This window comes from Bos javanicus, chromosome Y, assembly GCF_032452875.1.
Source record: "Bos javanicus breed banteng chromosome Y, ARS-OSU_banteng_1.0, whole genome shotgun sequence".
Classification (NCBI taxonomy): Eukaryota; Metazoa; Chordata; class Mammalia; order Artiodactyla; family Bovidae; genus Bos; species Bos javanicus.
In genome coordinates, this window is record NC_083898.1 from 2,907,460 (window position 1) to 2,933,985 (window position 26,526).

General features: G+C 43.7%; 2 pseudogenes; both read left to right on the forward strand.

Annotated features, from left to right (window-relative positions):
- Positions 1-7,476, forward strand: part of LOC133243797 (melanoma antigen preferentially expressed in tumors-like) — a 191,981-nt pseudogene extending 184,505 nt beyond the window's left edge.
- Positions 7,477-17,986: 10,510 nt separating this feature from the next.
- Positions 17,987-26,444, forward strand: LOC133243799 (zinc finger protein 280A-like; annotated as a pseudogene).
- The last annotated feature ends 82 nt before the right edge of the window (positions 26,445-26,526 follow it).

Consider the following 26,526-nt stretch of genomic DNA (forward strand, 5'->3'; position numbering starts at 1 on the left):
TTTGGTGTTGACCATCTGTTGATGTCCATGTGTAGAGTCTTCTCTTGTGTTCTTGGAAAAGGGTGTTTTCTATGACCAGTGTGTTCTCTTGGCAAAACTCTATTAGACATTGCCCTGCTTCATTCCATATTCCTAGGCCAAATTTGCCTTTTACTCCAGATGTTTCTTGATTTGTACTTTTGCATTCAAATCCCATATAATGAAAAGGACATCTTTTTTGGGTATTAGTTCTAAAAGGTCTTGTAGGTCTTCATAGAACCGTTCAACTTCAGCTTCTTCAGCATTACTGGTTGGGGCATAGACTTGGATTACTGTGATATTGAATGGTTTGCCTTGGAAACAGAAATCATTCTGCTGTTTTTGAGATTGCATCCAAGTGCTGCATTTCATACTCTTTTGTTGACCATGAAGGCCACTCCATTTCTTCTGAGGGATTCCTGACCACAGTAGTAGATATAATGGTCATCTGAATTAAATTCACCCATTCTAGTCCATTTTGGTTTGCTGATTAGTTTGCTGAGCTTTGTGACGTTGTACAGGAGACAGGGATCAAGACCATCCCCATGGAAAAGAAATGCAAAAAGCAAAACGGCTATCTCGGGAGACCTTACAAATAGCTGTGAAAAGAAGACAAGTGAAAAGCAAAGGAGAAAAGGAAAGATATAAGCATCTGAATGCAGAGTTCCAAAGAATAGCAAGAAGAGATATGAAAGTCTTTCTCAGTGATCAATGAAAAGAAATAGAGGAAAACAACAGAATGGGAAAGACTAGCGATGTCTTCAAGCAAATTAGAGATACCAAGGGAACATTTCATACAAAGATGGGCTCAATAAAGTACAGAAATGATATGGACCTAACAGAAGCAGAAGATATTAAGAAGATGTGGCAAGAATACACAGAAGAACTGTGCAAAAAAATCTTCATGACCCAGATAATCACGATGGTGTGATCACTCACCCAAAGCCAGACATCCTGGAATGTGAAGTCAAGTTGGCCTTAGAAAAGATCACTATGAAAAAAGCTGGTGGAGGTGATAGAATTCCAGTTGAGCTATTTCAAATCCTGAAAGATGATGCTGTGAAAGTGCTACACTCAATATGCCAGAAAATTTGGAAAACTCAGCAGTGGCCACAGGACTGGAAAAGTTTAGTTGTCATTCCAATCGCAAAGAAAGGCAATGCCAAAGAATGCTCAAACTACCAAACAATTGCACTCATCTCCCACGCTAGTAAAGTAATGCTCAAAATTCTCCAAGCCAGGCTTCAGCAATATGTGAACCGTGAAATTCCAGATGTTCAAGCTGGTTTTAGAAAAGGCAGAGGAACCAGAGACCAAATTGCCAACATCTGCTGGATCATGAAAAAAAGCAAGAGAGTTCCAGAAAAACATCTATTTCTGCTTTATTGACTATGCCAAAGCCTTTGACTGTGTGGATCATAATAAACTGTGGAAACTTCAAGAGATGGGAATACCAGACCACCTCACCTGTCTCTTGAGAAATTTGTATGCAGGTCAGGAAGCAACAGTTAGAACTGGACATGGAACAACAGACTGGTTCCAAATAGGAAAAGGAGTACATCAAGGCTGTATATTGTCACCCTGCTTATTTAACTTATATGCACAGTACATCATGAGAAACGCTGGGCTGGAAGAAGCACAAGCTGGAAACAAGATTGCTGGCAGAAATATCAATAACCTCAGATATGCAGATGACACCACCCTTCTGGCAGAAAGTGAAGAGGAACTCAAAAGCCTCTTGATGAAGGTGAAAGAGGAGACTGAAAAAGTTGGCTTAAATCTCAACATTCAGAAAACAAAGATCATGGCATCTGGTCCCATCACGTCATGGGAAATAGATGGGGAAACAGTGGAAATAGTGTCAGACTTTATTTTTGAGGGCTCCAAATTCAGTACAGATGGTGACTGCAGCCATGAAATTAAAAGACACCTACTCCTTGAAAGGAAATTTATGACCACCCTAGACAGCATATTGAAAAGCAGAGACTATTTTGCCAACAAAGGTCCCTCTAGTCAAGGCTATGGTTTTTCCAGTTGTCAGGTATGGATGTGATAGTTGGACTGTGAAGAAAGCTGAGCACTGAAGAATTGATGCTTTTTGAACTGTGGTGTTGGAGAAGACTGCTGAGAGTCCCTAGGACTGCACGGAGATCCAGTCAGTCCATTCTGCATATCAGCCCTGTGATTTCTTTGGATGGACTGATGCTAAAGCTGAAACTCTAGTACTTTGCAAAGAGTTGACTTGTTGGAAAAGACTCTGATGCTAGGCGGGATTGATGGCAGGAGGAGAAGGGGATGACAGGGGATGAGATGGCTGGATGGAGTCACTGACTCGATGGACGTGAGTCTGAGTGAACTCCGGGAGTTAGTGATGGACAGGGAAGCCTGGCGTGCTGCCATTCATGGGGTCGCAGAGTCGGACACGACTGAGCGACTGAACTGAACTGAACTGAGCTTCAGGAAGGAAATGTCTTTTGCCTCCAGGGAGGCAAAAAGCATGGGTCTTGGGTTTTCCTTGGGTTTAAAGCATCCACCTAGTCCCTTTTTAGCCTCTCCCTCTGCTGGCAATTTATCAAGCCTAGCCTGTGAAATGTCTTTGAAGTGTCAAACAAAACACATTTGTCTTCGGTACTTTCCTTGATTTCATTACACGTGTCTGGTCCCTCTGTTCTCCTGGCCAGCTCCTAGGTGTCATTTTGACCTGACCAGTTCCAGGGAAGCCTGGACCCTCAAAAGCTGGAGGACCCACCATCCCTCCATTACACCTCTGGTCCTCTGTGAATGGGCACATGTTTCACTGTCTGATATAATGTGGAAGTGACGGTGTGATATTTGGGAATCTTTGTTTCTTTTTCTTCTGTGGTGACACCACCATCTGCACAAAGCTGTCTGAATGTGAACATGTGGGTAATTTTGATGTGGCCCAAACTCCCCCAACGAACGTACCTTCAGGTTGGTTTTCTTCTTTTATATTTTGCTTTTGTAAACAGACATAGGATCCCATCAGTTGTATGTAGTGAGAAAGTAAAAAAAGCCATGCAGACTTAGCTGTATGGAGATCTAGTAGTAAGGTAGCACTTTAGCCAGAAATGGAAATTTCAGCCAGAATCTGAAAAGTATGTCCTGGAAAGAGAAGAGGGACTCAGGCCTGAGCATACTACTCCCCGCTGGAGCCTCAGGCTCTGACAGCTGTACCTGCCGGGGTCTTCATGGGACAATCCATGCAGGACACGATCCTACAGAGAATTTTCTTTGCCTTTCCATTCACGTTGGCAATTGCATGCTTTGCTTTTGCTTCTACATGCAGTTTTACCTTTCTGCCAGACAGTTTGGTTTCTTCTTTGATTTTTGCCCCTTGTACAAACCATTATAATACTTCTTATCTAAATAGAATTTGGCAGGGGGACAGGGGGATGGCATAGGCAGGGGTGAGAGTGAGGGGATGAGACCACACTGAACAGCATCTGGGGTCGTATTTCCCTGATGGGGATAGAACTCGTGCCCCTGCAATAAAAGCAGAGAGTCCTCCTCCCAATCTACCAGGCGAGTTCCTGAAATTGATTTAATGAAAGACATCTAATTAAGAGGAATTTTCGGGTGACATTTTACATTTTATATTGTGACCAGTAGTTATAGTTCATATAATTTTATAGTTTTGTGATTTTATTAGCTTAAAGAGTTTTGGGGGTGTCTTTTTTGTTTTTAAAGCTAAAAACTGTTTTTTAATTTCATGGTAAAAAAAATTGTAGAATATTTGAAAGAGTAGAGGCTTTGTTCTGAATGTGAGCACTTTGCACCACTGAACTGAATGGTAAGAACATTTGTAGAAGAGACACACAGTGAAAGGTACATCTTTTTATTTAGTGACATAAGAGCAGCCATTGTGTGAATTATTGGTTGGTATTTAGAGACAGGCCATTTTGAGCTAAACTCCTTATTCCTGTTTTCAGCCCTTGAGTAATAATCAGAAGCTTTCTCTGAAGAGAGTGGGGTCATCTGTCAGACTCCTAGGTATCTACCAGCCAGCAGGGCTGGGATTAAATGCAGCAGCTGGTAAATATGGGATGGGGCAAAAAAATCACCTTGTCCCTTTGTTCTGCCTGGAGAGATGCTGGTCCTGGTGCCAGTGGGGCCAAAGCTGTGACTTTTTGGCCAGAGAATGTCTCTGACCCTGACATGGTTTCCCTGAGGATAGAGGGACAGCAGTGTCTCCCTGGTTCCTTGGCCAAAGAAGGACCCTCCCCTACTTACTGTCTGCCATCCCCCCAGGAATCATTCTGGCCTAGGTTCTTCAGGATGGCCATCCAGGCCCCATCACAATTCCTGGAGCTGGCCAGCCAGAGCCTGCTGCAGAATAAGTCCTTGGCCTTCGCAGCTCTGGAGGAGCTGCCCATTGAGCCCTTCCTGTGGCTATTTACAGCAGCCTTTGCTGGGAGGCACACCCAGGCCTTGAAGGTGATGTTGCAGGCCTGGCCCTTACCCTGTCTCCCTCTGGGGGCCTTGATGAAGGACAACCATCCTCATCTGGAGGCCTTGCAGGCTGCGCTCGACAGCCTGGACATCCTTCTTGCTCAGGAGGTCTGCCCCAGCTAAGGTGAACCTGGCAGAGTGGTGGGGACTGGGGTGTGAGCAAGATGCAGCCAGGGCAGAAGGATGATGGGTCACCTGAGAACAGGCTTTCGGGTGTACAGGACTGGCTGAGGGGAAGAGGGGACAAAAGGCACGTGGGCCCACCCTCCCAGGGTCCCTTAGTGTGGGGATCAAGGTGGGGCACAGAAGCCAGAGGATCTGTGGCATGTGGAGTGCAGAGCCCTCACAGGATCCAAGTGCCTGTCAGCCTCTGCACAGCTCAATATGTCCCCCGCAGCCCCACAGGCAATGGAAGTTGCAGGTGCTGGACTTGCACCAGAACTCCCACCAGGACTTCTGGACCCTGTGGTCTGGCATCTTGGCCAGCGTTTGCTCGCTGATGGAGCCCAACCCAGCCCAGCCTATGCAAGAGAGGCACAGATGGATGCACAGGTGGGGCTGAAGCCAGTGCAGGTGCTGGTCGACCTGTGCCTCAAGGAGGACACCCTGGATGAGATCCTCAGCTATCTGCTGAAAAAGGCCAAGCAGAGGAGGAGACTGCTGCAGCTACACTCCCAGAAGCTGAGAATCTTCACCATGGCCATGCAGAGCATCAGGAGGATCCTGAAGATGGTGCAGCTGGACTCTGTCCAGGACCCGGAGGTGAACTGTACCTGGAAGCTGGCCACACTGGGCAGGTTCGTGCCTCACCTGGGCCGGATGGGCAACCTGCGCCTGCTGCTGGTATCTTGCATCCACGAGTTGCCACACACTGCCCCCGACCAGGAGGAGCACTGCATCGGCCAGCACACCACCCAGTTCCTGAACCTGTCCCACCTTCAGGAACTCTACCTGGACTCCATCTCCTTCCTCGAGGGCCGCCTGCACCAGGTGCTCAGGTGAGACGTGGCTCCAGCTCTGCAGACGAGAACAGGCCTCTCTCATTTCGTTACCCTCAAGTTGTCTGCTCTGTGCACGCTGGGTACATTGCCAGGGTGCACGGGCATCTCTTTAGTCCTCATGATGCTGCCGCTCTGTCCCCAGGCATCTTGTCAGGTCACCTCCCTGGTTAGAGTCAGAGGCATGGCCTAGGTTAGATGCTGCCAAAGAGGACTTTTGCTGGGAGTCTGCACAGTAGGGGTCAGGTGTGATGCCCTTGGAAGTTCTTTCCAAGAGAGTGATGTCTTAGCTGAGATGATGACAAATAACTAAGCGAGAAGGACATTGGTCCATTAGCCATGAGATTTGAAGTCCAAAGCTCTGTCTCTCCCTCCCACCTGCCGCTTCTGTCCTGAGCTGTTCTGGGAATCTGGCCATCTCATCCTCTGTCATCCCCTTTTCCTCCTGCCCCCAACCCCTCCCAGCATCAGAGTCTTTTCCAGTGAGACAACTCTTCGCATGAGGTGGCCAAAGTACTGGAGTTTCAGCTTTAGCATCATTCCTTCCAAAGAACACCCAGGGCTGATCTCCTTTAGAATGGACTGGTTGGATCTCCTTGCAGTCCAAGGGAATCTCAAGAGTCTTCTCCAACACCACAGTTCAAAAGCATCAGGATCAGGAGGGGGAAATTGTGGCTCCTAAGAAGTCCAGAGAAGAGAAAAAAAATCAAATGAGCATCACTGTTGAAGTGGCTCCAATCTCTTTAAGTCCAAATTACAATTATTATTTTCCTCTAAGACTTCTGAATGCAGAGGAAATCCTCAGTAACAGGTTACCAGTATGCCTTAAACACAGTGATAAAAACTGAGAGGATGCAGCCTATTCTGTCACTATGAATGAATTGCATTGATTCCCTTTTTGGCAGCTGTAAACTCCAAGCATTAGAAATAAAAACATTCCCTGAGAAACCAGAAGAACAAAAGAGAAAAAAAAAAATTGTAGGTGGTGATGGACAGTCTGTGGCCCTGAATACCTGAATATCTGTGGGATATTCACCCAGGGATCATCTGTAACTGCTGGGACCCAGCAGCTCATGTCCACTCCATCCAGCCTGCTGTTTAATTCAACTAGTCATGTCCTGTAAAAATATCTTAATTCCTTCGAACAAAATACTAGTAATCTGAAATAGACAAATAACATTTCTTTACTGTTTGTTTTCCACATTGAAAATAGTTCATCATTTTGTGCAGGGGTAGGTCATATCCATGTGAGCATGACCTTCCCCCATGAAGACCCCCTGCCTTCCTGTCAAGAATGTGAGAGGCCAGCTCCAAGCCAGTGAGATCCCCTGTGTTCTGGTGAAATAGGCCTCTCCTCCCCATATCCCTCTGCCTAACATCGCTGCCCCTGGGACTGCCTACCCTGTCTTTCCCCAGGTGACTGAAGACCCTTCTGGAGACCCTGAGGATCACCAACTGCCTGACTTCAGAGTCAGACCTGATGTACCTGTCCCAGTGCCCCAGCGTTAGCCTGCTGAAGGACCCATGCCTCAGCAGGGTTGACCTGACCAGCCTCATCTTGGAGCCCCTGCAGGTCCTGATTAAATGGACCTCCACCACCATGCAGGAGTTGGAACTGGATGAGTGTGGCTTCATGGACAAGTTCAGGACCGTCCTGCCCTCCCTGAACCACTGCTTCCAGCTCACCACCTTCAGGTTCTACAGCAACTTCATCTCCATGGCCATGCTGGAGAGCCTGCTGCACCATACCATGGTGCTGAGCAAGCTGAGCCATGTGCTGTACCCTGCACTCCTGGAGAGCTATGAGGGTGTGCGTGGCACCCTGTCCCTTGGCCTCTTGGCTCAGCTGCACACCCAGCTCAAGCCACTGCTGTGCAAGTCTAGGTGGCCCAGCATGGTCTGGGTCAGCGCCAGCCCCCGTCCACACTGTGGTGACCAGATCTTCTATGACACCATGCTCATCCTGAGCCCCTGCTACACAACCACCTAGCCCAAGCTCCCAAGTTTCAGGCCCTGTACCCAGCACTGGGACACTGCCACCCAGACTTCAGTGCATCTAGAAGGAACACAAACCACAGTTTCAGACAATTGTTCAGTGCATGTGGGAAAAGGAAAGGTGATTTAGAGTGGGAAGGAGGGAGGATTTGGTGGGACTTTTGGAGAGATGTGTTCCTACAAATTTAGAAATGTGAATCTGAATTTTGGAGGGGGAATTGTGGGCTTGGGAGGTTGATGGGGTCATTACCCCTCTGTTGAGTTGTTACAAAGAAATAAAGGGAACTTCAATGTCAATCATTTGGTGTCCTCTGTGATCTGTGACCATGATTTTCCCCTTTAAATTCATGACTCTCCTGTTAGTGGTTAAATAAAAGGGCCTGAGCATGAGTGGGGCCTAGATACTCCCTGATAGGCAAGGATCAGCTAAAGGAGTTCAGGGCACCATCTTTCCACTCCCTGTGGTTCTTATTTCCAGGGCATCCACCTCCTCACTTATTTCTGAGGCTGTTCAATCTGTCATCATATATAAGGTGTATCCTCAGGGCCTGGAACAAACTAAGTGTCCAGGAGTGAGCACCGCTGGAGGGAACCTTCTTCCAAGGGGCGCTCACTGCTAACCCCACTCAGGCCCTGGACTCAAGCATTTTCCCCAGTGGATCCAGCAGATGCAAAGCCTCAATCTCAGACCCTGGACATGCCAAGACAGGTTCACTGTGCAAAGTCAGGTCCAGAGTCCTGGGGGATATTCACCAGCAGACCATCTGGAGCCTCTGGGACCCACCAGCCTGTGCCCATCTTCCCACTGTTCAGTAATGTCTGACTCTTTGGGACTCCATGGACTGTAGCCTGCCAGGCTTCTCTGCCCATGGAACTCTAGAGGTGAGAATTCTGCAGTGGGTAGACATTCTCTTTTCCAGGAGATCTTTCCAACCCAGGGATTGAAGTTGGGTCTCCTCCATTGCAGGCAGATTCTTTACCATCTGAGCTGCCAGGGAAGGCTCCAGTTTCTAAGAGACAACCCAACATCCCTGAATCCATTGTCTAAATGTGCTTTTATGTCACTAATATCACCACAGGTTTAATTTTTTTTTTTACATTAAGCAAAATTTTCACACATAATTATGTATTCAAAGGCTGACAGAAATTCATTCCTAATCGTCAAAAAGAGTCACTTCCGAGTTCAGTATTTCAGTGTTGCGTGTAACTTGGCATTTTTATCCTTGATGTGATTCATATGTAACTTAAAAAAAAAAAAAAAAAAACCTAATCCTTTAGTTTTTACATTAAGCCACATTTTAAAGATAAAACTTGCTCCAAATCCTGGTTCTCTGAAAACCTGGCAGCACTAAGGCTTTTAACTAATTCTCTTTGCCCATCAGAACTCTTTGCTGAGACCAAGTCCTCTAAGATTCAGAGAAGATTTAGCAACTAAACAAAATAAGAGCACCCCTTCAGAGTGGAGGGCTCCAACTATACCCCTTTTTGTGACCAAAGGAGCTGGGACTCGCATGGAACATCCAAATTTTGATCTAAGGATGTCCTGGAAATTAGCATCATCTTGATTTGAGCTTTCCTGGTGGCTCAGATGGTGAAGAATCCACCTTCAATGCAGGAGACACACGCTTAGTCTGTGAATTGGGAAGATCTCCTGGAGAAGGGAGTGGCTACCCACTCCAGTACTCTTTCCTGGAGAATTCCATAGAGGAGTCTGTCGGGCTACAGTACATAGAGTCAAAAAGAATCAGACCGGACTTACTAACAGTTTCACTTCACCTCTACTACTGTGGGTAAGCAAGTGCTACAAGTCATCGTTGATTGAGTTTTTCAATGTGTCACGATCCCTTAAGTTTCAGTCTCTCTCTGTCCCACACTTGCATTTAAACTGTGAAGCCATCCTTTTATGATGTCTTACTCAGGGAATTAGAACTGAGAGCAGAAGCAACAAGAAGCCAGACACATTGCACTGATCACGTGAGGATGGAGGTGGAGTGTGAAAGAGCCGGCTTAAAAACAAGTATTAAAAATAACTAAGGTCATGTCATCTGGCCCCATTACTCCATGGCAAATAGAAGGGGAAAGGGTGGAAGTACTGACAGATTTCTTCTTCTTGGTCTATACAATCACTACCATGGTTATTACAACCATGAAAGCAAAAAATGGTTGCTTTTGGCAGGAAAGGTATGACAAATCTAGACAGTGTGTTGAAAAGCAGAGACATTTCTCTGCTGACAAAGGGCTGTAAAGTCAAGGCTATGGCCTTCCTAGTGGTCATGTGAGAGCTGGACCACAAAGATGGGAAAGTGCCATAGAATTGTTGCCTTCAAGTTGCAGTGCTGGTGAAGACTCCTGAAAGTCCCTTGGACAGCAAGGAAATCAAAGCAGTAAATCTTAAGGGAAATCAACCCTGAATACTGGTTAGAAGGACTGATGCTGAAGCTGAAGGTCCACTATATTTGTCATCTGATGTGAACAGCTGATTGACTGGAAAAGTCTCTGATGCTGCACATGATTGAGGGAAGTAGAAGAGGGCAACAGAGAATGAGATGGCTGGACGGCATCACCAATGCAATGGACATAAACTTGGGCAAACTTCAGGAGATAGTGAGGGACAGCAAGGTCTGGTATGCTGCAGACCATGGGGTTGCAGATACAACTGGGCAAATGAACAACAACAATCTCTTGAGAAAAAGTTGTTCCAGGGAGAGTAGAAGAGAAAAAGGTTTGTGAGAACAATGGAAGCACCAAGCTCTCCTCTAGAGATGGAGGAAGTCAGTTGAGGCTGGCCACCAGGATTAATGCCCCCTTTAAGGTGTGCCATCTGGGCACCTTATAGAATCCACTTCTCACACAGCCCTGAGCTGTAGGCCAGCAGGCACCAGCCTGTGTCTTGAGGGCCTGATCTCCTCCTGGGTAGCAGGTTCTCAGTTGGTGTGACATGCCCAGCCCTGTTGGTGGGACACTCAGGCTGACCACATGTCACTCCACTGCCACAAGCCCCAGGGAGCTTCCTCCTTGACCACAGCAATGGACCTGGGCTGGATTTGGCCTTAGGGTTGTCCATGGAAGAAAAGATAGGAACAGGTCATGTTTTTCTGTTTTTGTTTCTTTTTTTGGCCAAACAATGCAGCTTGCAGGATCTTAGCTCACCAACTAAGGCTAGAATCCACTCCCTCAGCAGTGAAAGTGCAGAGTCCTAACCACTCCGGGACTACCAGAGAGTTCCCAGTAAGTCATTTCTTGAGCCTGGCAGATGGCCCAGAAGTCTGATGTTGGTTGCTATGGGACAGGCTTTGATGAAGTCACCAAACATTCCTCTCTCCCTGACCTCTGGGAGCCCTGTGACCATGGCTCATATCATAGAAACTTCTGGAGGTAGAGAGAACTGAAGAATGATATACCCTTCTCCACTCATATTCCTCTCCTGGTTACAGACCCAAATGCCTTCCAATAAATTCATCTGCTCTCAACCCATCTACTAAGCATGCTGTCCTCCTTCCTGGAAACCTTCCCTGCAGAAGGGGTTAAACTCATGTCCTCTGATTCTTCCTAACCTGACATGTGAAGGGTTTTCTATACATCTGGTGATAAGCTTCAATGTGTTCTGCTGGACAGCTGAGTTTTTTTTTTTTTTTTCTTTTCCTTTTTTTTTTTTTTGGTTAAAAGACATACTCCCATTCACATCCAGGATGGTTTGAACACAGGCCTCACTCTGTTCTCAAGGTTCTGTCCCTCACAGTCTAGGAGAGTAGTAACAAAAATTGGAGCCAGAAAGAGAGATGGGTGGGGAACTTTAGCAGCAGTGGTCTGCAAGAACTGGTCCACAGGAGCAGGCTGCATCCTGGAAAATCTGGATGGGTGGGCATTTGTTGATGAGTGGGAGTCACCAGGGAGCTGAGTCACAGCCTGCAAACACCCTACCTGTCCTTGAGGTGAGCTCTCTCTAGAGACTCCTGATCTAAAGAACATGTTAAAGTACTAAGCATGTGGAAGTACTAGAATCTCTGAAGGGTAGTGGGGAGAAAGAAGCTCCCAGCTCAAGCAACAACATCTGATTGGTGTATTGAGTTACCTATAACCTGATCCTCCCAAGGCAGGTGCTCAGTGTGTCATATGATGAAAAAATTAATTCCTGACCCTCAACCCTCAGGGTCTCCTGAAGGAGTGGATTCTTGAGCACTTTAAGCATGTACTTATTGTTGTTTGGGCTCCCCTTGTGGCTCAGCTGGTAAAGAATCTGCCTGCACTATTGGAGACCTGGGTTTGATCCCTGGGTTGGGAAGATACCCTGGAGAAGGAACGGCTACCCGCTCCAGTATTCTAGCCTGGACGATTCCATGGACTGTATAGTGCATGTTGTCCTGAAGGGTCGGACACAACTGAGCGACTTTCACTTTCACTGTTGTGGTTTAGTTGCTAAGTTATGTCTGACTATTTTGTGACCCCATAGACTGTAGCCTGCTAGGCTCCTCTGTCCATGGGATTCCCCAGGCAAGAATACTGGAGTGGGTTGCCATTTTTTTCCTCCAGGGGATCTTTCTGGCCCAGAGATTAAACCAAGGTTTCCTGCATTAACAGGTGGATTCTTTACCTTTGAGCCACCAGAGATCATTCTTCCCAAAGTATTGGAGGATTTTACACCCTGGGATTCACTTCACTTCAGAATTAAATGAGGCAAACATTCAACTTTCAGATTCCAAGGATCCCTCTTTCTGGCAATTTGAGTTTCTTAGGTGTGATATGCAGCCCTGGAATCTCTATGTTTAACAATGTCCCAGGTGATTCTGAGATTTGAGCAATTTTTAGAAGCATATGAAACTGAAAGTGTTAGTTGGCCAGTTGTGTTCAACTCTTTGCAAACCCATGGATAGTAGCTCCTCAGGATTCTCTGTCCATTGAATTCTTCAGGCAAGAATACTGGAGTGGATAGTTATTCCCTTCTCCAGGAGGTCTTCCTGACCCAGGGATCAAACCCCGGTTTTCTGTACTGTAGGCATATTTTTTACTGTGTGAGCATCAGGGAAGCCTAGAAGCATAAATAAGTAGTCAAAATTTTCCTTCCTTTCCCCTAAGTTTTTGCAAGCATTTTAAAATTGACATCCAAAATGTTTTTGTTGTAAGTGTAAACACTACAAAGGATGTAGCTTTTGGCATAAAAATAAAAATAAATCCTTTAAGCAAATAAAACTAGGAATTATCTGGTAAACCATTGATTAGTGCTCAATGGTTTCACTCTGGTGACTTGGATTCAGTCCCTGGTCAGGAAATTAAGATCCTGCAGGAAGTCTAATTGTGTATCCATAAGTAAATAAAACTTTAATATCGTGCTTTCTAATATATCCAGAAGAATGTAAATAACATAGAGTTTTTTAAAATATTTATTTTTATTTACTTATTTGGCTGCCTGGCGTCTTAGTTGTGGCATGCAGGATCCTTTGTGGCTTCTACTGTCCTCTGGCATGTGGGATGTTAGTTCCCCCAACCACAGATCAAGCCGATATTCCCTGCATTGGAAGGCAGATTCTCAACCACTGGAACACCAGGGAAGTCCCTAGCCTGGGTTTTTATACTCACCAACATTGGAGAAGGACATGGCAACCCACTTCAGTATTTTTGCATGGAGAATACCATGCATAGAGGAGCCTGGATGGCTACAGTCCATGGGGTCACAAAGAGTCAGACACAACTGAGCAACTAAGCACAGCACTCATCATCAACTGTCTTAAAACATTATAAAACGAGTTCTTTCTAATGGTCAGGTTTTTGTTTTCCTGTTTCACTGAGATGTAATAGACATATATTGTGTAAATTTCAAGTGAACACATGTTGATTTGATAAGAAAGGTATTTTTGATATTATATCTGGTTACAGCACTTGAGATCACGTTCATTAGTGAACTTCATTTTTGTTCTAATTCAGTGACTGTTACCTTATAAGGAATGGAAATACACATATTTCTTCTCTGAAACCCTCCTTCCCCCTTATGAATTTGTGTGTAGAGGGCTGTAAAGGCAGTGGGAGGGAAAGCTTGAGATAGAATCTATGTGGTGTAAAGAGGAAGAAGAGAGAAGAGGGCGAATGAGGGAGGAAGGGAGAAGGAGGAGACCAGGCTGATCTGACACCACTGACGTGGTTTAAGAAAGCATTAGCCCCTACCTGGAAAAAGCTCCTGAGGTTCAGCATGAAGATCCACAGTGAGGACCCTGGGAATCCAGCGAGTGCTAAGTCTTCAAGTGCAGATCACTTGGGAATAAGCTTGATTCCTGCTCCCCTCACCCTGCCCCCCAGACCTCCCACCCACCAATCCACCCACCTTGCCCCTGGAAGAGAACAGGGATGTAGTGTTTGCAGCTGGAGAATTTTCTGGCATTGGAAGAGGACCCCTGCCTTTTTAGGTTCCTGACATCAGCCTGTGGAGAAGGCAATGGCACCCCACTCCAGTACTCTTGTCTGGAAAATCCCTTGGATGGAGGAGTCTGGTAGGCTTCAGTCCATGGGGTCACTAAGAGTCGGACATGACTGAGTGACTTCACTTTCACTTTTCACTTTCACACATTGGAGAAGGAATGGTGGCCCACTCCAGTGTCCTTGCCTGGAGAATCCCAGGGACTGGGGAACCTGGTACACTGCAGTCCATGGGGTGGCACAGAGTCGGACACGACTGAAGAGACTTAGCAGCAGTAGTAGCAGCAGACATCAGCCTGAGCTCTGTTGGAATAGCTGTGTGGACCACCTTCCTCTGCCCTTAAGCTATTGAACCACAAATAACTCATGATGCAGATAAATTAGAGATAAGGTGGCGGGCTTCTGAATGCCAGAGAGGGAAGTGGGGACTCTCACTACACTGAGACCTGGAAAACAGCCCCTGGGTGGGGCCCTGAAGCCCCATCCACATTCTTTCCTCTCTCTAACAATTTGGTAAAAAGGTTTCTAGTTGAAAGATCCTACAGGGAATAACTAACTGGTTCAGAAACCTGATTGGAGCCTGGTTTGGATACTATGGATTGGATTAGAATGGGTTTTAAAAGGCTTGGAATATCCTGATCCAGCCTCACTGAGAAAAGGCTTTTGGAGTTCCACTGACACAGGACACAGGAAGAGGTACTGGTATTTCCAGAGAAATCTCTCTGGGATGTGGATATAAAGACACTCCAACTTCACCGTCCACTGGGGCTAAACATTGGGAAGTGTTTAGCTGCACTGAGTCAACTGGACTTCAGGAGCTGGTGAGCCATGGGGTTTGGAATGCTTCATTTTGTTCTCTGAAGCCATGAGTCTGCAAAATTTCTCTGTAAAGGGCTAGAGAGTAACCAGGCATTAAGGGCCATCCAATTTTTGCCATTAGCAGTGTGAAACAGCCTCAGACAGCAGTAAATGATTACAGCTGTGTTTCAATAAAAATTTATTTGTGACACTGAAATTATATATCATATAATTTTCACATGTCACAAAATATTCCTTTGTTTCCCCCCAAATTTAAAAAATAGTAAAAATATTAAACGTATTTTTAAAGGTTAAAAAAAAAAACAAAACACCTAAAACATAAAAATCATTCTTAGCTTGCTGGTTGGGAGAAAAAACAAACAGGAGGCAAGCCAATTTGTTAATCCCTATCTAAACCATTTGCCTATATAATTCAGCTAGCATCCCATTAATGGCTTGTGACATGAATTTAGCAGGCTGCATTCCGCTTGTGAAAACTAGAAATATTCATTAAATCTAAGATGACATCAGCTGTAAGATACAACATTATTCCTTATTATTATTTTTTTTTTTTGGCCACACCCTGTGGCAGGTAGGATCATAGGTCCCTGACTAGGGATTGAACCCTGCCCCCTGGCATGGAAGTGAGAAGTCTTAAATACTGGATCACCAGGGAAGTCCCACAGCATTATTTTTCTTACCACTATCAAGTATGTATTTATATACATATGTATGTGTGTATGCTTAGTTGCTTCAGTCATGTTTGACTCTTTGCAACTATTTAGTGTAGCCTACTAGGCTCCTCTGTCCATAGGATTCTTCAGGCAGGAATGCTGGAGTGGGTTGCCATGCCCTCCTCCGGGGGGTCTTCCTGATCCAGAGATGGAAACTGCATATCTTACGTCTTCTGAATTGGCAGGAGGGTCCTTTACTGCTGCTGCTGCTAAGTCACTTCAGTCCTGTCTGATTCTGTGTGACCCCATAGATGGCAGCCCACCAGGCTCCCCCATCCCTGGGATTCTCCAGACAAGAAAACTGGAGTGGGTTGCCATGTCCTTCTCCAATGCATGAAATGAAAAGTGAAAGTGAAAGTCAAATCCTGTCCGACTCTTAGTGACCCCATGGACTGCAGCCTACCAGGCTCCTCCATCCATGGGATTTTCCAGGCAAGAGTACTGGAGTGGGTGCCATTGTCTTCTCTGCCTTTACTGCTAAGGCCACCATTTACACACAGCCAAACTATGATATGCTTCTGATAAAATGTGATCCTGTATCAGAAATGATCAAATGTAAACTTTAGTATGTTCCTTAATGTCAATGAAACATGTCGATGGAATGGAAGCTATCAACAAACGTATTATATGGAGAGAAATTGTGTTACAAACCCTTTTATTTCAGTGACAACCACTGCCCCTGTCAGCATCCAGCTAAATACTGGCTGACTTTCTCCCTTGCATGATAGTTTTAAATCATGAAGATTTGGATTTTATGAAATGCTTGGAGAAATCGCTTCTCAGCCTTTTGGCTAAGATCAAGTGGAAGTGCCTGGGGAGCCAGGAATTAGTGGGTCAAGCCTGTGGTACTGATAAATGATTGTATTAAAACACTGTTTATTTTTGCAGCAGACATGTAACACTGACAGATGCCACATGTTCTATAGCTGGTGAGTTGCCAGCATGAGGCAGGTTGAAGTTTTGCCATTAGAACTTTCTGGATTTTTTTTTTTAATTTTCTGATCCATGGATAGAGTCCAGTGCCTTCTGGACTCAGAGAGTGAAGGGAGTGAGGGTCACTCCCAAGGGACAGTGGGGGGCTCTTTTGGACATTTTATGTATGTCAGCATTTCTGAGTGAGACTGGAGATCTATAAGAAAATTGTGCCTACCAGCTCTCCTGCAGAGTTTAATAGGAGTGCTGGGGCCACCATGGGGAGACAAGGCAAAAGTGGGGGATGGAGAAGGAAGTTTAAAACTGTCATGTCACTTAACTGAGTTTGAGATGTTTCCTTATGTATAAAATAATGGTGTAAATAGTTATCTCAATGTTTCAGCTGATGATTAAATAAGATACTAATTTTGTCTTTTGAAATAAACATAAACATCACCATTTATTTGCAGAGAATAAGTTCCAAGACTCCCAGGGGACATCTGTAACATTACCTAGTATCAAACCTTATATACACAATGTTTTTGCTATACAATATACCTGCAATGCAGTTTATTTTACAGTAAGAGATTGGCAAGTAACTAATAATAACAGGAAAGTGAAAGTGAAGTCACTCAGTAGTGTCCGACTCTTTGCAATCCCATGGACTGCAGCTTACTATGCTCCTCTGTCTGTGGGATTTCCCAGGCAAGAATTCTGGAGTGGGTGTCATTTCTTTCTGCAGAGGATCTTCCCAACCCAGGGATCAAACCCAGGTCTCAGGAATTGTAGGCAGATACTTTACCATCTGAGCCACCAGGGAAGGTATAATAATAACATAGAACAATTATAACAATATACTTTTATAAAAGTATTGTGAGTGTAGTCTCTATGTAAAAAGATATTATTGTACTAATTTAGTGATTTTTTTCACCCTAAGCACTTACTATGCTCTGTGTCCATACTTTTGCAGTTTGAGTTTTGACAGCAAAACTAACCCAGATTTCTTTTCTCTTCTTCACATTAACCAAAGATCTTAGCAACCTCAGCATACAATGTTTTCTCTTTTTATATCAAATTGAGAACTTTGATCTTTTCACTTAAAGCCAGCACTTAGTGGATTCTCTCTGGCATATCTAAATGGCCAGCATCACCCCACTTATGCTTTGGGGCCATTATTGAGTAAAATAAGGGTGACTTGGTCACAAGCCCTGTGACATCTCAACAGTCATTGTGGTAACCAAGTGACAAATGGGTAGGATGTGCAGGACTAAGGAATAATTCACATCTGGGCAGGAGGAAGAAGGATGGTGTGAGATTCCAATTACACTCCTCAGAATGACATGCAATTTTAAACTTGTGAGTTAATTTCTAGAATTTTCCATTTAATATTTCGGTGAACAACTGAGGGTTAACTGAAACCCAGAGAGTGACACCTGAGATCAGAGGGGATAACCTTTTCCTGTGGTTGCCTTTAGATGGAAAAAGCACTAGAAGAAGGGGCCACTTGAAGTGAAAAGTGATTATAAAATGGCCCATCTCTTCCCATGTGAGGAAGCACAAGCACCACCATAACCTGAGAAAAAGACCAGAAGTTCCAAATCCAGATATGAGGACGATACATTGCTGAGGTTGTCTTTGTTGGAGTGGAGCACATCAATGAAGATGCTGAAACCCTCTTTGTCAGAGTGAGTTCAAGTTCAAAGCCAGTCATTTCTAACATTTTGAACAGAGTGACCAGGGACTCATCTTCAAGAAGAAAGAAAGGCCATATGACTCCAGATCGCTCCTGCCTGTGGAAACCTTCAAATCTCAGGACCCCAGCAACAGAGCCAGAAGCTGCCTCACTAGCTTCTCAGTCTGAATGCAGAGGAAGAGACAGTGCTATTATTTCTGAGCCTTCATCTAAACCTGATTATAAAATGAGCTGTCTGCAACCTGTACTTCACAATACAGAATTGCTCTCTCCTCAGGCTCACTGTCTATCTGGAGCTGTTCTGTCATTAGGAGGCAAGCATGAAGGTCCTCTTATTCAAAGTGATGTCCCACTTCAGATGTAAATTTTAACAGTGGGAATCCCAAAAGACCTAAACTCAGCGATGGAATCCCAGAGGGACCAGCCTCCACCATGGGCCCTCCAGGAATCTCTCCTACAAAGAATATGATTATGACCTTGGAAGATCTCCCAGACTCACCGAGCCATGTTTATGGTGAGGTGTCATTATCATGGACTCAGGCAAATGACTAGGCATGCTTCAGTCTTAAGGATCCAAACAGAATATGTAGTTTGGAAGGGCTGGAGAAAACAGACTTTTTGACTCTTGCAAGTCAGAGCAAGACTGTTGATCCCATGAAAGGAAATCTGATCATGTTACCTGATGACTTTTACTATGGACAGCATACAAGAGATGGGCAGCCAGAACAGAAGACTCACAGCCTATAAATGCCTCATCTGCTTGAGAGTTCTAAAAAATGTCAAGTTATGACCCACGTGAGGAATCATCTGGAGCTTGAGAAGCAGAAAGGTGACAGCTGGGAAATCCACACTACCTGCCAGCACTGCCACCACCAGTTTCCTACCATGATCCAGCTGCAGTGTGAAATTGAAAGTGTCCATGCTTTCCGGGAGCCCTCCACAGTCTGTAAAATCTGTGAATTGTCCTTTGAAACAGATCAAGTTCTCTTACAGCACATAAAGAACAGTCACAATACTGGCAAACTGCCCTATGTGTGCTGCATTTGCAATAAGATCCTCACCCTTTGCTAATGCAGAGGCACATTTTAGAACACAGCATGGAAACATGAACAATTTGCTTTGTCTGTTTTGCCCCAAAATTTTCAAACTGGCGACGTCCTTCATAAATCACCTTTGGAGGCACTGGAACAGAAGGGTCTTTCCATGTTCCAAGTGCTGGCTACAGTTTTTGAAGCTGAAGGAAAAGACAGAGCACCAAACCAAGAATCATCAGTCATTCAAAAAGCCAGAGCAATTGCAAGGGTTGCCTCCTGAAACAGAGGTCATGATCTGAACTTGAGTTCAGCTGATACTGAGAGAGGCATCATCCATCATTGTGAGGAACACTGACTCCCAAGTGCCACCCAGAAAAACTACAAAGAAGATTGACTACAAACATAAAATATTCCAGACATGTTGCAGCAAGGGATTTGGATAAAAATTATGTTCTACCCACCTCCAGAAATTTTTTAAAAAAGCTTCATTGAGGTTCAGCCAGCTGTACATAAAGAACTTACTTGGCTTTTGTTGTTCAGTTGCTCAGTCATGTCTGACTCCCTGTGACCCTATGAACTTCAGTACCCCAGTCTTCCCTGTCCATCACCATCTCCTGAAGCTTGCTCAAACTCATTCCATTGGGTTGCTGATGCCATCCAACCATCTCATCCTCTGTCACCTCTTCTGTTCCTGCTTTCAATATTTCCCAGCATCAGGGTTTTTTCCAAAGAGTTGACTTTGACCATCAGGTGGCAAAGTATTGGAACTTCAGGTTCAGTTCTTGCACTGAATATTCAGGGTTGATTTCCCTTAGGATTGACTGGTTGGATCTCCTTGCAGTCCAAGGGGCACTCAAGAGTTTTCTCCATTCTCAAGCACCACAGTTAAAAAAATAAAATCTTCAGCACTCAGTCTTCTTTATGGTCCAGCTCTTTCATCTGTTTTTGCCTCCTGGAAAATCATACCTTTGACTTTATGGACATTTGTTGGCAATGTCTCTGTCTTTTAATATGCTGTCTAGATTTGTCACAGCTTTTCTTCCAAGGAGTGAGCATCTTTTAACTTCAAGACCTCAGTAACAGTCCACAGTTATTTTGGAACCCAAGAAAATAGTCTTGCTTTACTATAACTGAAATTGTACTTGCTTCATCTCTCCATCATCAAGTACCTTTGAAATATCCATGTTCCTTCCTGGCTACTCTCTGCTTCCCAAACTAACCACTTCTCTGATCTAGCACCAGGGATTCATTTTTCTTTGTTTTAAATTTTAAATAAATAGAATTACACAGTAGTTTCTGTTCCCCTGGTCATGGTTTTCTTTTAAATAAGTGAGATGCATTCTTATTTTATGTAGTTGTGGAGCATTCTTTTTCATTGCTGGGTAGAATTCCCTTGGAGGAATGGGCACAGGCTTATATGTCCATTTTACTGTGCCTGAAATTTCAGGCTCTTATTTTGCCTTTTTGAATAAGCTACCTATGAACCTGTGTGTGTCTTTCATAGTAATTTTTCAGGGATAGCTATATCTGTATGTCTAGATATGAGATTTTCTAATAATGCTTGTTGTAATGGTTTAGTTGCTAAGTGGTATTTGATTCTTGCAACCCCATAGACTCTAGCCCACCAGGCTCCCCTGTCCGTGGGCTTTCCCAGGCAAGAATACCACAATGGGTTGTCATTTCCTTCTCCAGAGGATTTTCCTGACTCAGGGTTCAAACCTGGGTCTCCTGCATTGCAGGCAGATTTGTTACTGACTGAGCCATTCTAATATGCAGGTACAGTCAAATGCTTTTTCAAAGTGATTGAAGCAATGTGTATTTCCACTAACAGTATCAGCATTTTCATTTCTACCAAACTTGGCATTGTCAGTCTGTTTCATCATATAACTGAGCAGAACCCTGCATGCATTCCCAGCAACCGACCACCCCTGCCTCAACCCCATCAATGTACCCTGTCTGTTATTTGTAAAAAAAGTACACGTCCTAGACCTTCCATAAGTTTCAAAGAACAAATTTAATTAGAAATGAAAAACTTCAGAAACAAGAAAAAAATTAAGCAAAACAAACAATATTTTTTTGTTGTGCAGTCGTGTTCACTCTTTGTGACCCCGTGGACTATAACACAGTAGGCTTCTCTGTCCTTCTCCATCTCCAGAAGTTTGCTCAAGCTCAAGTCCATTGAGTCTGTGATGCCATCCAACCATCTCATTCACTGTCATCCCCTTCTCCTCTTGCCTTCAATCTTTTCCAGCATTAGGGTATATTCTACTGAGCCGGCTCTTCCCATAAGGTGGCCAAAGTATTGGAGCTTCACTTTCAGTATCAGTCCTTCCAGTGAATATTCAGAGTTGATTTCCTGTAGGACTGGCTTGATGTCCCTGCAGTCCAAGGGACTCTTGACAATCTTCTCCAACACCACAGTTCAAAAGCATCAATTCTTTGGTGCTTAGCCTTCTTTATGGCCCACCTCTCACATCTACACGTGACTAGGAGAAGAACCATAGCCTTGACTACATGTACCTTTGTTGGCAAAGTAATGTCTTTCCTTTTTAATATGCCATCTAGGTTTGTCACAATTTTTCTTACAAGGAGCAAACATCTTTTAATTTTATGGCTGCAGTTACCATCTGCAGTGATTGTGAAGCTCAAGAAAATAAAGTCTGTCACTGTTTCCATTGTTTCCTCATCTATTTGCCATGAAGTGATGAGACCTTTGACTGTGTGGACCACAACAAACTCTGGAAAATTCTTAAAGAGATGGGAATACCAGACCACCTGACTGCCTCCTGAGAAATCTGTATGCAGGTCAAGAAGCAACAGTAGAACTGGACATGGAACAACAGACTGGTTCCAAATAGGGTAAGGAGTACATCAAGATTGTTTATTGTCACCATGATTATTTAACTTATATGCAGAGTGCATCATGAAATATGCTGGGCTAGATGAAGCACAATCAGGAATCAAGATTGCTGGGAGAAATATCAACAACCTCAGATATGAAGATGGTACCACCCTCATGGTAGAATATGAAGAGCTTCTTGATGAGAGTGAAAGAGGAGAATGCAAAGTCTGGCTTAAAACTGAACATTAAAAAAATGCAGATCGCAACATCTGGTCTCATCACTTCATGGCAAACCAATGGAGAAAAAGTGAAAGCAACAGCAGATTTTCTTTTATTGGGCTCCAAAATCACTGTGAATGGTGAATGTAGCCACAAAATTAAAAGAAGCTTGCTCCATGGAAGAAAAGCAATGACAAACCTAGACAGCTTTAAAAAAAAAAAAAAAAAGTGAAGGCATCATTCTGCTGCCCAGAGTTTTTATAATCAAAGCTATGGTGGCTCAGAGAGTAAGGAGTTCACATGCAATGCAGAAGACCTGGGTTTGATCATGGGAAGAACATCCTTGTAGTCCAGTGGTAAGACTCTGTGCTCCCAAATTAGGGAGTCCCAAGTTCATTCCCTGGTTGGGGTATTAGATCCAACATACTGCAACTTAAAATACCACATGGGAACAATTAAAAATCCTGCATCCCACATGCTACAATAAAGATTGAAGAGCCCTTGTGCTGCAACTAAGACCAAGCACAGCCAAGTGAATGTATACATATGGGTTAGGACTTGATGCTTTCACTGCCAATGGCCAGGGCTCCACACATTGTTGTGGAATTAAGATCCCACAGGTTCCATGGCATGGCCAAACAAAAACCCAGATAGATCACTGAGGAGGAAACAACTCCCAACATTTGAAAACAAAGCAGTATAACTGCAAACAGGCTGAGGATAGAGTAAGGATTGCCAGGAACCCAAAGTGCAAAAGTGGCACCTCTGTAATACACAAGCCTCTTTAATGTTGTGGTATAGGCTCCTCCTACTCCTGCTTCTGAACCTAAATAACTTGTACCTCCTAAGAGAAATTTTTATGGATAAAAGAAAATATTTGAGCTGAATGATATTGAAAATAGCAAATTTTTTGAGACAGAGCTAAAGCAGTTTCATATATTAGCATGCATTATGTTTGAAAAGAAGAAAGGTTGGCAAAACAATGATCTAAGTCAGTGCGATTCATGGAAGTTTCTGCAGCAATAGAAATTTTTTTAAATCACTGTTACATGTATTCCCTAATAAGGACAATCAACTTTTCACAGATATAAATGCATATTTTTCTCTTCTGTGAGGTGACCTGTTTATATCCTTTATCAGATTTTTCAGATGGAGTGTTCATCTTGTAGGATTTTTTTTTTTTTTTGGCCTTTCTATGAGGCTTCAGTTGGAGGCTTTTAGGGGATCTTAGATCTTCAACCAGGGATAGAATCTCTGCCCCCTGCAGTGGAAGCACAAAGCCTTAACTACCACATCACTAGGGAATTCTCAGTGAAAATGTTTTCTCTCTCCTTGTCTAATACATCACTTTGGAGATGTTAAAATGTATCTAGTGTGACTAAGGTATTAAATCTTTGCCTGTGCTCAGTAGCTTCAGTCTTGTCCAACCTTTTGCCACCCCATGGACTGTAGCCCACCAGGCTCCTCTGTTCATAGGATTCTCCAGGCAATAATACTGGAGTGGGTTGCCATTTCTCTTTCCGGGGATCTTCCTGACACAGTGATTAAATTTGCATCTTTTATGTCTCCTGCATCAGCAGGCTGTTTATTAACCATTAGCACCACCTGGGAAACCTATTAAATCTTTACTTTATTTAATTTAATTAATTTAAAACTAAAAGATATGGCTAGAAGAATCAGATCTTCCTTATACATGAGTTTCAGTTAATTTGTATCCTCAGTAATTTGTATATCTCTTAGATATTTTCCTCAAAATGACAGTCCATGCCCCTCCCTAAATGTAGGCTGGGTTTAAGTGACTAGTTTCCAAGAACAGAATATGTCAGGGGGAAGGAGATAACTTTATAGCAGAGGAACTAGTGGTAAGTCATATTGATAGTATGAATCCTTGATGGGAAGTGATGAGAAAGATATATTGCCTTGGAGGTAGAGTTCTAAAAATATAAACCCCAGTGCAACCAGGAGAAATATATCAAACCCATATTGAGAGTCATTCTGCAAAATTCCTGTCCCTAATAGACTCTTGAAAATTGTCAAAAGTCATGAAAAGCAAGGAAAGTTTAAGAAACTGCTATAGACCAGAGTAAGCTAAGGGAGGGATCTGTAGCTTTTTGGTGTATATCCTCATGCAGTTCAGTATCCTATATGGGAATATGAAACTGGAAAAGAACATCTACGGGAAAAATATGGTAATTTTTGAATAAAATCTTGAACTTAGTTAAAGTTACCCTGCTTAATGATGCTGGGATAAATATGAGGCTTAAAGGAAGTTATTTCATATATATACATTTTAGACATTGCAAGTATTTTCTCTATGTCACACTCACTTCATTTTGAATTCACTGGAATGGAAATCTAAAGTATGGTATAATTAACTGAATGGAAATCTTCAAATATAAAGGATCAATAATTCAATAATATTTAGACTGTGTGATATGACCATAATGCAATAATGAGAAACTGACAAAGAAAGATCTTTTAAAATGTAATTCATTTGGAAAATATCTATAAATATATTAATACATAATATATATTTCCATGGAATTTTCAGGCAAGACTGCTATTGCAGATTGCCATTATTTTCTCCAGGGGATCTCCCTGACTTGGGAATGAACCTGGGCCTCTTGTGTCTCCTGCATTAGCTGGAAAATTCTTTACCAGTTGAGTGACCAGGGCAGCCCATACAATATATAATCTTTGTCTTAAGAAGATAATATTAAACTATACTTGGAAGTGAATGATAATGAACATACTATTCAGCAAAAATTGTGGGACACAGTTGAATTTGTACAGGAAAATAACAGAAACAGAGACAGACTTTATTTTCTTGGCATTCAAAATGATTGTGGATGGTGACTGCAGCCATGAAATTAACAAATATTTGCCCCTTGGAAGAAAAGCTATGACAAACCTACACAGCATATTAAAGAGCAGAGACATTACTTTGCTGACAAAGTCTGTCTAGTCAAAGGTATGGTTTTTCCAGCAGTCATGTATAGATGTGACAGATCATAAAGAAGACTGAGTGCCAAAGAATTGATGCTTTTGAACTGTGGTATTGGAGAAGACTCTTTGAGAGTCCCTTGGACAGCAAGGACATCCAACCAGTCAATTCTAAGGGAAATCAACTCTGAATATTCACTGGAAGGACAGATGCTGAAGCTGAACATCCAATACTTTGGCCACCTGATGTGAAAAGCCAACTCATTGGAAAAAGACCTTGATTCTGGGAAAGACTGAGGATGGGAGAAGAAGTGGGCAAGCAAAGGTGGAATGTTTGGATAGTATCACCAACTCAATGGACATGAGTTTGAGCAAACTCCAGGAGACAGTGAAGGACAGGGAAGCCTGGTGTGTTGCATGCAATCTGTGGGGTTGCAAAGAGTCCTACATGACTGAGGGACTGAACAACAACAACAAATTAAGGTAAATTTATAGCGTTACATATAAGACAAAACAAATAACTATTTTAAAAAGTAAAGATGAGCAACAGAACAAACATAGCAATAAGAAGGAATGAAATTAATAAAGAATGAAAAATGAATGTAATAGAGAAGAAAATACAGTAACAAAACAAAAACTTTATTCCCCCATATGACTAGTAGGACTTCCAGCAGAACAGAGCATTTAAAAAAGACTGTCTAAAGACCAAAAAAGAAATACTTTAGGCTTTGTGAATACGATCTTTGGCAATTAATCAAGTTTGCAGCCATAGACAATAACCAGAAGAACTGAAAATTCCCTGTTCTAAGTTTAAGGACCCTGAAAATTGAATTTTACACAATTTTCACATCAGAAAATAATGTTCTTTTCAGTTTTCCTCAGCCATTTTAAAGTGTAAGGCTCTAAAACCAAATAAATAAATAAAGCTCATTCTCAGCTCACTATAGCCTGTGCAAAAACAGGAACAGGCTTACCTGAATTGATCCAAATGGAATTCCAAGAGGAGGAGCTTCAAGATCCAGGTGTATGGTCAAGTTCTTTAAGCAAGGGGCAGGTTACCCCTGAGTTATGAGAGTGCTGGACATCATCACTGGACTCCCCTGGTAGACCTGGATGCTGCTCTCAGCCCTGTGCCGTGGTGACTATGCAGTGTTTCCCCCCACCCTCTCTCCCCCTACCCGCTTCGGTGAGCTGCGCAGCCTTGACAGACCCAAGACCTTTGAGAAGCAGGTTCAGCCTGACCACGCCCCCAGAGGTTGCCACCAGAGTGGCTATCTCGTGCGCATGCGCCCAAATCGTCCTTGCGCCTGTCGGGGTAGTGGCGGTAGCGCCTGGGGACTGAGAAGGCCTGGTCACCTCAGGCTTAACCTGCGGACAGCCTAGGGGCAGGTGAGCTGCATGCAGTTATGACACTGCCGCCAGCGATGACTGGTAAGGACTGGGACGTGGTGCGGCCAAAGTGGTG